This window comes from Heterodontus francisci, unplaced genomic scaffold (genome assembly GCF_036365525.1).
Source record: "Heterodontus francisci isolate sHetFra1 unplaced genomic scaffold, sHetFra1.hap1 HAP1_SCAFFOLD_121, whole genome shotgun sequence".
Lineage (NCBI taxonomy): Eukaryota > Metazoa > Chordata > Chondrichthyes > Heterodontiformes > Heterodontidae > Heterodontus > Heterodontus francisci.
In genome coordinates, this window is record NW_027140425.1 from 2,825,531 (window position 1) to 2,840,040 (window position 14,510).

Below are 14,510 nucleotides of genomic sequence, written 5' to 3' on the forward strand. Positions count from 1 at the left end.
ATAAGTATTTCCCATCCTTGATGAGGTGGAATTTTTTATGCTGTGGGTGGTAATGTCTTGGCCCACGAGTGTGGTGGAAGCAGAGACAATCAATGATTTGAAAAGGAAATTAGATGGATACTTGAAGGAAAGAAACTTGCAGGAGGAAAGGGATCGAGCTGGTGAGTGGAACTGACTAGATTGCTCCGGGGGGAGCCAGCATGGATGTGATAGGCCAAACGACCACCTTCTGTGCTGTAAATGACTCTGTGTTGTTTCTAAAATTCAATCCACTGGTGCTTGGGAAATAATTTCAAAGTAAATTGTGCAACCGGAAAATCAGAACCAAGGCAAGGGACGCATAAGGAAGCAAAATTGCTGAAACCCGGGATTGAACCAGGGACCTTTAGATCTTCAGTCTAACGCTCTCCCAACTGAGCTATTTCAGCCCTACATTAATAGCGGCTTGTTGTCCTTGTTTTGGAAGAAAATACATACATTCAAGTTTTCCAAAAAATTAAAGAACACAACATGTGAGTAATATTCCCCATTGCTTTCTCAGTACTGATGGATTGTGAAGCGGGAGACAGCCAGAAGTGCCACTGAGCCGCACAGACCCCGAGCTGAGAATGAAATGAGATCAAATTCAATCTTTCATAGTGAGATGCTGCTGAGAGGTAAGAGTCCTGAATCAAAGCGAGACTTGCTCATTTCAAACACTCCCTGTACTCTCTGCTCATGAAGCCTTACAAAAGGGAAAAACAGAATGGCACTCAAACTCACAACCCTGCCATTAAAAGTCTCATATTCGACTGACAGAACTGTCACTTCTACTCGGTCTCTTATTGGATGGATGCAACTCCAACGCAGGGATGGCATTCAAATCCTCCCATGGGTCCACATGTCAGACTGAGTTCCATGTTGTAGACTCAAGCAAAGGAAATCTGCTCACTTCCAAAACTATCAGCGAATTGAAGCTGATTACAATCAACATCATCAGAGGTCAGAACTACCTGGTGAATGAAGACACCCTGAAGAAGGATCCACAATTATTCAAAGGCATCGACAAAGTGAAAAACAAGAAAATCGATGAGTCAATGCAAGCCAAACAACAGAAACACTGAAGAATTCCATTCCATTCCAGTCCAGAACCCAGTCCTTTTGTTTTTGGAGTCAGGTCACAATTCCAGCAACAACTTTATATTCCCACTTGGCTATCTGTACATTTAGTTAATTGCAATTTTGTCGACAAGCTCTTTGAATCCAGTTGTCCGGTGCTCATGCCAGCTCTGTTTGGAAGTCAATTCCACCTTCTGCAAGGCTGAAACCAATAGATAACCTTAATCTAAAAATGCCAGCAGACCAGGGCTCGTCCAGGACTTGAACCCAGGATCGTTCGCATGTTAATTAACTATTTTTCCTAAGCGAGAATCATACCCTTAGACCAACGAGCCACTGACAAGTCAGGTTTTATTAGCTGCTGTGGAATTTCACTGGAACCCCCCCAGCCAATCATCCATTGTTTTTCAGATCAAAGCAACATCCTAATAATGCTGAAATAAAAACAGAAAGTGCTGGAAATGTTCAGCAGCTCTGGCAGCGTCTGTGCTGAGAGAAACACAGTTAACGTTTCAGGGCACTCACCTTTTGTTTCAGCCATCCTTTCAGACTGCTTCTGTCCATCCAATCTCACTTTCTATTCTGTCCACATTCTAACCATTCACTACGTTACTACATTTTTCATGAATTCCTCATTTCTTTTATTAATGACAATTTTGTATTTCTGGCCTTTGCTTCAGACACCACCACAAGTGGAATCATGTCTCCATCTACCCAATCAAACCACTTCGCTGTATCCTCACATTGCAATGTTTCTTTAACCCTGACAGACTGTGGAGTTTCTGCTGCTTGATTGCAGTTCTTGCTTCCCGCCAGTGGATGTCACCTCACTCCAATACAGTGAAGTTTACAAATCTGAGAGAGACACAACAGGAAATAATTGTTCACATTATAGTGAATGTGTGGGATTTAGAAATACTAGGAGTGGAGACGAGTTATTATTGCACTCTGCTATTACATCTTTTATAATGGACTCCAGCATTTTCCCCACGACTGATGTCAGGCTAACCGGTATGTAATTCGCTGTTTTCTTTCTGCCTCTTTTTTTAAATAGTGGAGTTACATTAACTACCGTCCAATCCATTGGAACTGTTCCAGAGTCGTGCGAAGTTTGAAAAAAGACCAGAAATGCATCTGCTATTTCAAGGGCCACTTCCTTAAGTACTCTGGGATGTAGATTATCAGGCCCTGGGGATTTATCGGCCTTCAATCCCATCAATTTCCCAAACATTCCCTACTAATACTGATTTCATACAGTTCCTAGAACAAGAACAAAGAACAAAGATAATTACAGCACAGGAACAGGCGCTTCGGCCCTCCAAGCCTGCGCCGATCCAGATACTCTCTCTAAACATGTCGCCTATTTTCTAAGGTTCTGTATCTCTTTTCTTCCTGCCCATTCATGTATCTGTCTAGATACATCTTAAAAGACTCCATCGTGCCCGCATATACCACCTCCGCTGGCAATGCGTTCCAGGTGCCCACCACCCTCTGCGTAAAGAACTTTCCACGCATATCCCCCCTAAACTTTTCCCCTTTCACTTTGAACTCGTGTCCTCTAGTAATTGAAACCCCCACTCTGGGAAAAAGCCTCTTGCTATCCACCCTGTCGATACCTCTCATGATTTTGTACACCTCAACCAGGTCCCCCCTCAACCTCCGTCTTTCTAATGAAAATAATCCTAATCTGCTCAACCTCTCTTCATAGCTAGCGCCCTCCATACCAGGCAACATCCTGGTGAACCTCCTCTGCACCCTCTCCAAAGCATCCACATTCTTTTGATAATGTGGCGACCTGAACTGTACGCAGTATTCCAAATGTGGCCGAACCAAAGTCCTATACAACTGTAACATGACCTGCCAACTCTTGTACTCAATGCCCCGTCCGATGAAGGAAAGCATGCCGTATGCCTTCTTGACCACTCTATTTACCTGAGTTGCCACCTTCAGGGAACAGTGGACCTGAACACCCAAATCTCTCTGGACATCAATTTTCCCCAGGACTTTTCCATTTACTGTATAGTTCACTCTTGAATTGGATCTTCCAAAATGCATCACCTCGCATTTGCCCTGATTGAACTCCATCTGCCATTTCTCTGCCCAACTCTCCAATCTATCTATATTCTGTTGTATTCTCTGACAGTCCCCTTCACTATCTGCTACTCCACCAATCTTAGTGTCGTCTGCAAACTTGCTAATCAGTCCACCTATACTTTCCTCCAAATCATTAATGTATATCATAAACAACAGTGGTCCCAGCACGGATCCCTGTGGAACACCACTGGTCACACGTCTCCATTTTGAGAAACTCCCTTCTACTGCTCCTCTCTGTCTCCTGTTGCCCAGCCAGTTCTTTATCCATCTAGCTAGTACACCTTGGACCCCAAGCGCCTTCACTTTCTCCATCAGCCTGCCATGGGGAACCTTATCAAACGCCTTACTGAAGTCCATGTATATGACATCGACAGCCCTTCCCTCATCAATCAACTTTGTCACTTCCTCAAAGAATTCTATTAAGTTGGTAAGACATGACCTTCCCTGCACAAAACCATGTTGCCTATCACTGATGAGCCCATTTTCTTCCAAATGGGAATAGATCCTATCCCTCAGTATCTTCTCCAGCAGCTTCCCTACCACTGACGTCAGGCTCACCGGTCTATAATTACCTGGATTATCCCTGCTACCCTTCTTAAACAAGGGGACAACATTAGCAATTCTCCAGTCCTCCGGGACCTCACCCGTGTTTAAGGATGCTGCAAAGATATCTGTTAAGGCCCCAGCTATTTCCTCTCTCGCTTCCCTCAGTAACCTGGGATAGATCCCACCCGGACCTGGGGACTTGTCCACCTTAATGCCCTTTAGAATACCCAACACTTCCTCCCTCCTTATGCCGACTTGACCTAGAGTAATCAAACATCTGTTCTTAACCTCAACATCCGTCATGTCCCTCTCCTCGGTGAATACCGATGCAAAGTACTCGTTTAGAATCTCACCCATTTTCTCTGAGTCCAAGCATAACATTCCTCCTTTGTCCTTTAGTGGGCCAATCCTTTCTCTAGTTACCCTCTTTCTCCTTATATATGAATAAAAGGCTTTGGGATTTTCCTTAACCCTGTTTGCTAAAGATATTTCATGACCCCTTTTAGCCCTCTTAATTCCTCGTTTCAGATTGGTCCTACATTCCCGATATTCTTTCAAAGCTTCGTCTTTCATCAGCCGCCTAGACCTAATGTATGCTTCCTTTTGCCTCTTAGCTAGTCTCACAATTTCACCTGTCATCCATGGTTCCCTAATCTTGCCATTTCTATCCCTCATTTTCACAGGAACATGTCTCTCCTGCGCGCTAATCAACCTCTCTTTAAAAGCCTCCCACATATCACATGTGGATTTACCTTCAAACAGCTGCTCCCAATCTACATTTCCCAGCTCCTGCCGAATTTTGGTATAGTTGGCCTTCCCCCAATTTAGCACTCTTCCTTTAGGACCACTCTCGTCTTTGTCCATGAGTATTTTAAAGCTTACGGAATTGTGATCACTATTCCCAAAGTAGTCCCCTACTGAAACTTCAACAACCTGGCCGGGCTCATTCCCCAACACCAGGTCCAGTATGGCCCCTTCCCGAGTTGGACTATTTACATACTGCTCTAGAAAACCCTCCTGGATGCTCCTTACAAATTCTGCTCCATCTGGACCTCTAACACTAAGCGAATCCCAGTCAATGTTGGGAAAATTAAAATCTCCTATCACCACCACCCTGTTGCTCCTACATCTTTCCATAATCTGTTTACATATTTGTACCTCTATCTCACGCTCGCTGTTGGGAGGCCTGTAGTACAGCCTCAACATTGTTACCGCACCCTTCCTATTTCTGTGTTCTGTCCATATTGCCTCACTGCTCGAGTCCTCCATAGTGCCCTCCTTCAGCACAGCTGTGATATCCTCTTTGACCAGTAATGCAACTCCTCCACCCCTTATACCTCCCTCTCTATCCCGCCTGAAGCATCGATATCCTGGGATATTTAGTTGCCAATCATGCCCTTCCCTCAACCAAGTCTCAGTAATAGCAATAACATCATACTCCCAGGTACTAATCCAAGCCCTAAGTTCATCTGCCTTACCTACTACATTTCTTGCATTAAAACAAATGCACCTCAGACCACCAGTCCCTTTATATTCATCATCTGCTCCCTGCCTGCTCTTCCCCTTAGTCACACTGACTTCATTATCTAGTTCCTTACAGGCTTTTGTTACTACCTCCTTACTGTCAACTGACCTCAATTGGTTCCCATTCCCCTGCCACATTAGTTTAAACCCTCCCCAACAGCGTTAGCAAAAGCACCTCCAAGGACATTGGTTCCAGTCCGGCCCAGGTGTAGACCGTCCAATTTGTAATAGTCCCACCTCCCACAGAACCGGTCCCAATGTCCCAAAAATCTGAACCCCTCCTTCCTGCACCATCTCTCAAGCCACGCATTCATCCTGACTATTCTTTCATTTTTACTCTGACTATCACGTGGCACTGGTAGTAATCCTGAGATTACTACCTCTGAGGTCCTACTTTTTAACTTGGCTCCTAACTCCGTAAACTCTGCTTGTAGGACCTCATCCCGTTTTTTACCTATATCATTAGTGCCTATGTGCACAATGACAACTGGCTGTTCACCCTGCCCATTTAGAATGTTCTGCAGCCGATCTGAGACGTCCCTGACCCGTGCACCTGGGAGGCAACATACCATTCGGGACCCTCGTTTTCGACCACAGAACCGCCTATCTACTCCCCTTACAATCGAATCCCCTACGACTATCGCCCTTCCACTCTTTTTCCCGCCCTTCTGAACAGCAGAGCCAGCCACGGTGCCATGGACCTGGCTACTGCTGCCTTCCCCTGGTGAGCCATCTCCCTCAACAGTATCCAAAACGGTATACTTGTTTTGGAGGGAGATGACCGCAGGGGACTCCTGCGCTGCCTTCCTGCTCTTTCTCTGCCTTTTGGTCACCCATTCCCTTTCTCCCTCAGCAATCCTAATCTGCGGTGTGACCAATTCACTAAACGTGCTATCCACGACCTCCTCAGCATCGCGGATGCTCCAAAGTGAGTCCATCCGCAGCTCGAGAGCCGTCATGCGGTCTAACAAGAGCTGCAGCTGGACACACTTCCTGCACGTGAAGGAGTCAGGGTCATCAGCCATGTCCCTGAGCTCCCACATTGAGCAAGAGGAGCATGATACGGGTCTGAGATCTCCTGCCATTTTTAATCTTAAGTTTAAACTTAGTTAAATGAAAAAGGAACGTAAAGTTTTTACCAATCACAATAAAACCAGAGAAATCGAAAAAGCCTTACCTTATAAACACCCCACCGAGTCCTTTTTTTTTGGTTGGAGCAGGAGGGCGGGTGGGAGACACTACAAGTGTGGTGTCTCGGGTTCAGAAACCGCCCAAATATACAGTGTTTTACTTACCCAGCAGCCCCCTGGCCTCCGCCGAAAAACAAAAGGAAATTAAATTTACTTTCAAACTGACTTTCCCAGCTGCTCACTCGCTCACACTCTGCTCCCGAAAAAGCTGCTGCACTGAAAGGCTCCTTCTCCGAGACCCTTCTCCTCCTTCTCACTAGACCCTATGTTCCCCAACATTTCTGGGAGATAATTTGTATCCTCCTTTGTGAAGACAGATCCAAAGTATGTATTTAATTGGTCTGCCATTTCTTTGTTCCCCATTATAAATTCCCCCGTTTCTGACTGTAAGGGGCCCACATTTGTCTTCACTAATCTTTTTCTCTACACATATCTATAGAAGCTTTTGCAGTCAGTTTTTATGTTCTCTGCTAGCTTACTGTCATACTCTATTTCCCCCTTCTTAATCAATCCTTTTGTCCTCCTCTGCTAAATTCCAAACTGCTCACAATCTTCAGGTTTGCTGCTTGTTCTGGCCATTTTATATTTCTCCTCCTTGGATCTAATACTTTCCTTAATTACTTTTGTAAGCCACAGTTGAGCCACCCTTCCTGTTTTACTTTTGCACAGACAGGAATGAACAATTGTTGTAATTCATCCATGCGCTCTTTAAATGCTAGCCATTGCCTATCCACTGTCAACCCTTTAAGTAACATTCCCCAATCTATCATAGCCAACTCCCACCTCATACCTTCATAGTTTTCTTTGTTTAGATTCAGGACCCGAGTCTCGGAATCAACTCCATCTTAATGAAGAATTTTATCATATTATGGGCGCACTTCCCCAAGAGAACAACAAGATTGTTAACTAATCCTTTCTCATTACACAATACCCAGTCCAGGATGGCCTGTTCTCTGGAGGTGTTATACACCTCTATCAATTCTCCACTCAATCTCCTTTGAGAAAGGCAGAATAATCCTAGCTTTTCCAACCTAACCTTGTAACTAAAATCCCCCATCCCTGGATCCATTCTGGTAAATCGCCTCTGCGTCCTCTCAAGGACCCTCACATTCTTTCTAAAGTCTGCTGAGCAGAACTGGAAGCAACACTCCAATTGGGGCCTAACGAGAGTTTTATAATGGTTCAGCATAACTTCCCTGCTTTTGTACTCAATGCCTCTACTTATAAAGCCCAAGATCCCATATGCTTTGCGAACCACTCTCGCAATATGACTTGCCTCCTTCAAAGATTGATGCACATGAACCCCAAGTCCCTCTATTCCAGTACACTCTTTAGAACTGTGCCATTAAGTATATATTGCCTCTCCCTATTCCTTATGCCAAAATACATCACCTCACACTTGTCACTATTAAATTCCATCTGCCACCTGTCTGCCCATTCTGCTAGCCTATCACTGTCCTGTTGCAGGCAGTTCATAACATCTTCACTGTTTGCCGCTCCTCCAGGTTTGGTGTCATCGGCATATTTTGAGATTCCACTCAGTATCCCAAGATCCAAGTCACTTACCTTGAGCAAAAAAAGCAGTGGTTCTAGCACTGACCCTTGGGGAACACCACTGTTGACTATCCTCCAGCCTGACAAAGAACCATTTAATAAGACTCGCTGTTTTCTCTCCTTAAACCAATTTTCTATCAAATTGGACACTGACCCTCCTATACCACGAACCTCAATTTTGTTAACCGCCCTTTTATGTGGTACCTTGTCAAACGCTTCCTTAAAATCCATATAAACAACATCCACTGCATTCCCTTCATCAACCTGCTCTGTTAGTTCATCAAAAAATGCAGTTAGATTAGTCAAGCATGAACTCCCATTTATAAATCCATGCTCACTCTCCTTAATTAACTCGAACCTCTCCAAGTGACTGTTGATTTTTTACCCTGATTATTCTTTCTAAAACCTTACCCACCGCTGCTGTTAATCTAACTGACCTGTAGTTACCCGGACTGTCCTTACACCCTTTCTTGAATAAGGGTGTCGCATTTGCCACTGTTTAATCCTCTGGCACCTCCCCCGTATCCAGGGAAGATTGGAAGATTATGGCAAACTCTTCCATTATCTGCATCCGCATTTCCTTTCGCAACCTGGGATGCCAGCCATCCAGACCAGGTGATTTATCTTCCCTAAGCACAGCCAGCCTTTTTAGTACCTCCCTCTCTCAATTTGTACCCTCTCCATTGACTCTACTCTCTTCACTTCGACTGATATTTTGTCAAATTCCACTTCCTTAGTGATCACTGATACAAAGTACTCATTAAGTAGAATAACATTGCCCTGCACCTCTAAGCTTATATTATCCTTTTTGTCCCTAATAGGCCCGACTCAACCTCTTACTACCCACTTATCATTTACATGCTGCTCGAAGATTTTTGGGTTTCCTTTCATGTTGACTGCCAGTCTATTCTCATAGAAATAGAGAATAAGCAAATATAGAAGATGTAAGTATTTCCCATCCTTGATGAGGTGGAATCTTTTATGTTGTGGGTGGTAATGACTTGGCCCACGAGTGTGGTGGAAGCAGAGACAATCGATGATTTGAAAAGGCAATTGGATGGATACTTGAAGGAAAGAAACTTGCAGGAGGAAAGGGATCGAGCTGGTGAGTGGAACTGACTAGATTGCTCCGGGGAAAGCCAGCATGGACGTGATAGGCCAAATGACCACCTTGTATGTTGCATATGACTCTGTGTTGTTTCTCAAATTCAATCCACTGGTGCTTGGTAAATAATCTCAAAGTAAATTGTGCAACTGGAATATCAGAACCAAGGCAAGGGACGCATAAGGAAGCAAAATTGCTGAAACCCGGGATTGAACCAGGGACCTTTAGATCTTCAGTCTAACGCTCTCCCAACTGAGCTATTTCAGCCCTATATTAACAGCGGCTTGCTGTCCTTGTTTTGGAAGAAAATACATACATTCAAGTTTTCCAAAAAATTAAAGAACACAACATGTGAGTAATATTCCCCATTGCTTTCTCAGTACTGATGGATTGTGAAGCGGGAGACAGCCAGAAGTGGCACTGAGCCGCACAGACCCCGAGCTGAGAATGAAATGAGATCAAATCCAATCTTTCATAGTGAGATGCTGCTGAGAGGTAAGAGTCCTGAATCAAAGCGAGACTTGCTCATTTCAAACACTCCCTGTACCCTCTGCTCATGAAGCCTTACAAAAGGGAAAAACAGAATGGCACTCAAACTCACAACCCTGCCATTAAAAGTCTCATATTCGACTGACAGAACTGTCACTTCTACTCGGTCTCTTATTGGATGGATGCAACTCCAACGCAGGGATGGCATTCAAATCCTCCCATGGGTCCACATGTCAGACTGAGTTCCATGTTGTAGACTCAAGCAAAGGAAATCTGCTCACTTCCAAAACTATCAGCGAATTGAAGCTGATTACAATCAACATCATCAGAGGTCAGAACTACCTGGTGAATGAAGACACCCTGAAGAAGGATCCACAATTATTCAAAGGCATCGACAAAGTGAAAAACAAGAAAATCGATGAGTCAATGCAAGCCACAACAACAGAAACACTGAAGAATTCCATTCCATTCCAGTCCAGAACCCAGTCCTTTTGTTTTTGGAGTCAGGTCACAATTACAGCAACAACTTTATATTCCCACTTGGCTTTCTGTACATTTAGTTAATTGCAATTTAGTCGACAAGCTCTTTGAATCCAGTTGTCTGGTCCTCATGCCAGCTCTGTTTGGAAGTCAACTCCACCTTCTGCAAAGCTGAAACCAATAGATAACCTTAATCTGAAAATGCCAGCAGGCCAGGGCTCATTTGTGATTAGAACCCAGGATTTCTTACATGTTAATCAACCACATTTCCTAAGCAAGAATCATACCCCTAGACCAACGAGCCACTGATCAGTCAGGTCTCTTTCGCTGCTGTGGAATTTCACTGGAACCCCCCTGCCAATCATCCATTTTTTTTTCAGATCAAAGCAACAGGTTTGAAAAACCTGTTGAGATTTTTGAGGATGTTACCTACAGAACAGATAAAGGAGAACCAGTGGATGTGTGGTATTTGTATTTTCCTTTGGTAAGGTCCCACACAGGAGGTGAGTAAACAAAATTAGAGCACATAGGCTTGGCGATAATATACTGATATGGATTGAGAATTGGTTAACAGACCGAAAACAGAGAGCAGAAATAACGGGTCCTTCTCAGGATGGCAGGCTGTTACTATTGGGGTACTGCAAGGATCAGTGTTGGAGCCACAGCTGTTAACAACCTCTATAAATGATTTGGATGTGGGGATTAAATGTAATATTTCCAAGTTTGCAGATGACACAAAGCTCGGTGAAGTGTGAGTTGTGAGGAGGATGCAGAGAGGCTTCCAGGGGACCTGGAGAGGCTAAGTGAATGGGCAAGAACATGGAATATAATGTGAATAAGTGTGAAGTTATTCACTTTGGTAGAATAAACAGAAAGACAGAGTATTTCTTAAATGGTGAGAGGTTGGGAAGTGTCGATGTCCAAAGGGACCTGGGTGTCCTTGTTCCTGAGACACTAAAAGCTCTTGTGCAGGTGCAGCAATCAATTAGGAAGGCAAATGGTATGTTGTACCCACACGAGGGGTCATGAGTACAGGAGTAAAGATGTCTTGCTGCAATTGTCTAGAGCCTTGGTGAATCCGCACTGGAGTATTGTGTACAGTTTATTCTCCTCATCTTATGAAGGATACACTTGCCATAGAGGGGGTGAAACAGAGGGTCAACAGACTAATCTTTTTTTTGCATTTATTTCATTTCATCTCAGTTTGTTCAGTTTGCTTACCTACTGTTTTTTTTTTCAGGTTTGTACTTCCTGCTGTTCAATATTCAGTCCATTAACACCTAATCTGTACTAATGCTTTGTCTTTCAACACACCATTAACATATTGTTTGCCTTTGCTGCATGAACTTTTGGTCAGCTATGTGGCCTTGTCCAATCTACACCTTCTCCTTTGTTATCTCTTGCCCCACCCCCACCCCACTTGCTTATAACCTGTGACTTTTCTAATATATGTCAGTTCCGAAGATGGGTCACTGACCTGAAACGTTAACTCTGCTTCTCTTTTCACAGATGCTGCCAGACCTCCTGAGTGGTTCCAGCATTTCTTGTTTTTATGCCACCAGACTAATCCCTGGGATGGTGGGATTGTCTTATGAGGAAACTGGGCCTGTATTCCTTAAAGTTTCGAAGAATGAGAGGTGATCTGATTGAAACTGACAAAATTCTTACAGGGCGTGACAGTGTGGATGTAGACAGGATGTTTGCCCTGGTTGGTGAGTCTAAAACCAAAGGACATCGTCTCAGAATAAGGAGTAGGCCATTTAAAACTGAGATGGGTGGAATTTCTTCACTCAGACGGTGGTGAATCATTGGAATACTGTGCCCCAGAGGGCTGTGGCAGCTCAATCATTGAGCATGTTCAAGACAGAAATTGATAGAAATCTTGATACTCATGACATCAAGGGATATGGGGATAGCATGGGAAAGGGGCTTTGAGGTAGGTGATCAGCCATGATCGAATTGAATGACAGAGCAGGCTCGACGGGCTGAATAGCTTCCTCCTATGTTCCTCTGTTCCTAAGAGAGTTGGCGCCAGCGCGCAGCCCTGCTTTACCCCACTGCTGATCTTGAAAGCGTCTGATGTTGCTCCATTGTAACTGATGGAACTGTGCATGTTCTCGTGGAAAGAAGAGATGATGCCCAAGAGGTCAGGAGAGCAGCCTATGTTCCATTGCAGTTTGAAGAGGCCGTCTCTGCTGACAAGATCAAAGGCCTTAGTGATGTTAATAAAAATGTGTGAGGCTCTGTGGCGCAATGGATAGCGTGTTGGACTTCTAAATAATGATTAAGACGATATTCAAAGGTTGTGGGTTCAAATCCCACCTGAGTCAGATTTTTGGACCAGAAACAGAGGAGCACAACGGAACAACAAATGAAGAATTGCGCCAAAAGCACAGACTCGGAGACAGAGCGAGAGAGAGAGGAGCAGGGGAAAAAAAATCGAGGAGTGACGTCATAATGGAGAGTGAGAGCAGGGAAACAGAGAGCCGCTGGGGTGAGGATACAGGATTTCGTTCTTTCTTCGGTGCAGTGGAAGGAGCTGTTTGGTGAGGATCTGGTAAGCTGTGACATCACAGGCAAGCAGGTGGTTGATTGGTTTGGAAGAACCGACCTGCTTGATGCGCATCTGGTAAGTGATTAAGATCCATTTTAGTCCTAACGTTCAAAATAGTAAACAAACTAGTGGTAAGTTTAATAAAATATGCAATAAAATGAATAATTGAATAAAATATTTAAGTAGTTAATTGAAACACGTTAAGGATGACAGGACAGGTGATGTGTCACAGCTGCAGCATGTGGGAGTTCCTGGATGCCAGTGTGATCCAGGGCAAACACGTCTGCAGTAAGTGTTTGCGGCTCAAAGAGGGAGAAAAAAGGAATGTAGTGGTAGTAGGGGACAGTATAGTAAGGTGGATTGACTCTGTTCTCTGCAGCAAAAGCAAGAGTCCAGACGGCTGTGTTGCCTGCCGGTGCCAGGATTCAGGACATCTGCTCAGGGCTGGAGCGAAACATACAATGGGAGGGGGAGGATCCAGTCGTTCTGGTCCATGTCGGTACCAGCGACATAGGCAGGACAAGGATAGAGGTTCTGCAAAGTCAGTATGAGCAACTAGGCACCAAATTAAGAAGCAGAACCTCAAAGTTAATCATCTCTGGATTATTACCTGAGCCATGTGCAAATTGGCATAGGACAAATAAGATTAGAGAAAGTAATGTGCGGCTGAAAGACTGGTGTGGTAGTAGTGGGTTCTGGTTCATGGGGCATTGGCACCAGTACTGTGGAAAGAGGTGGCTGTACCGTTGGGACGGTCTACACCTGAACCGTGCTGGTGCCGGTGTTCTAGCGAGCCACATAACGAGGGAAGTAGAGACGGTTTTAAACCGAATAGTGGGGGCAAGGGATCAAATTTGGGAAGATATGGTGAATCAAGGAGGAGAGACAAGGCAAGAGAGAAAGGTATAAATATGGGAAATGATGAACAGACTGTGACAGGAAGGGACAGAATGTACAAATCTGAGAGTAAATCGACAGATAAGGCTAGAGGTGACAAAAATAATAAAAGGACAAAACTAAATGCTCTGTATCTGAATGCATGGAGCATTTGAAACAAAACAGATGAACTGGGAGCACAAATAGAATAAATACGTACGATCTGATAGTCATTACAGAGACATGGCTGCAGGGCGACATAGATTGGGATGTGAATATTGGAGGTGACATGGCATTTTGGAAGGACAGGAAGCTAGGAAAAGGTGGCGGGGTAGCTCTGTTAATTAATGATGGTATTAGCGTAATAGAGAGGGATGACCTGAGTTCTGGAGATCAGGATGCAGAAGCAGTTTGGGTACAAATGAGAAATCATAAAGGCAAGAAGTCACTTGTGGGAGTGGTGTACAGGCCACCTAACATTAACCACACTGTCGGATGGGATATAAAGGAAGAATAATGGCAGCTTGTCAGAAAGGCACTGTGATAATTATGGGGGATTTTAATCTACATATAGATTGGAAAATTCAGATGGGCAGAGGTAGCCTAGATGAGGAGTACATAGAATGTTTTGGGGATAACGTCTTGGAACAATACATTCTGGAGCCAACCAGAGAGCAGGCTATACTAGACCTGGCATTGTGCAACGAGATAGGATTAATTAATGACCTCATAGTTAAGGTGCCCCGAGGTAGTAGCGATTATAATATGATTGAATTTTACATTCAGTTTGAGGGAGAGGAGAGTGGGTCCCAGACTAGTATTTTAAATTTAAATAAGGGCAATTATAAGGTCATGAAAGCAGAGCTAGCTAAAGTGAACTGGCAAATTAGGTTAAGGGATAAGTCAATAGAGATGCAGTGGCAGACATTTAAGGGGATATTACAGAATACACAGAATAGATACATTTCAACGAGAAAGAAAAGTTCCAAAGGTGGGACTC

At 44.1% G+C, this 14,510-nt stretch overlaps 3 non-coding genes across 3 annotated transcripts; 1 reads left to right on the forward strand and 2 right to left on the reverse strand.

Moving 5' to 3' along the window:
• Positions 1-355: 355 nt before the first annotated feature.
• trnaf-gaa (transfer RNA phenylalanine (anticodon GAA)) lies at positions 356-428 on the reverse strand. The gene has a single exon. It is a non-coding gene; the product is annotated as a tRNA-Phe (tRNA).
• An 8,877-nt stretch (positions 429-9,305) lies between these two features.
• Positions 9,306-9,378, reverse strand: trnaf-gaa (transfer RNA phenylalanine (anticodon GAA)). The gene has a single exon. It is a non-coding gene; the product is annotated as a tRNA-Phe (tRNA).
• A 2,941-nt stretch (positions 9,379-12,319) lies between these two features.
• Positions 12,320-12,410, forward strand: trnar-ucu (transfer RNA arginine (anticodon UCU)). Its single transcript is given in 2 exon segments — positions 12,320-12,356; positions 12,375-12,410. It is a non-coding gene; the product is annotated as a tRNA-Arg (tRNA).
• The last annotated feature ends 2,100 nt before the right edge of the window (positions 12,411-14,510 follow it).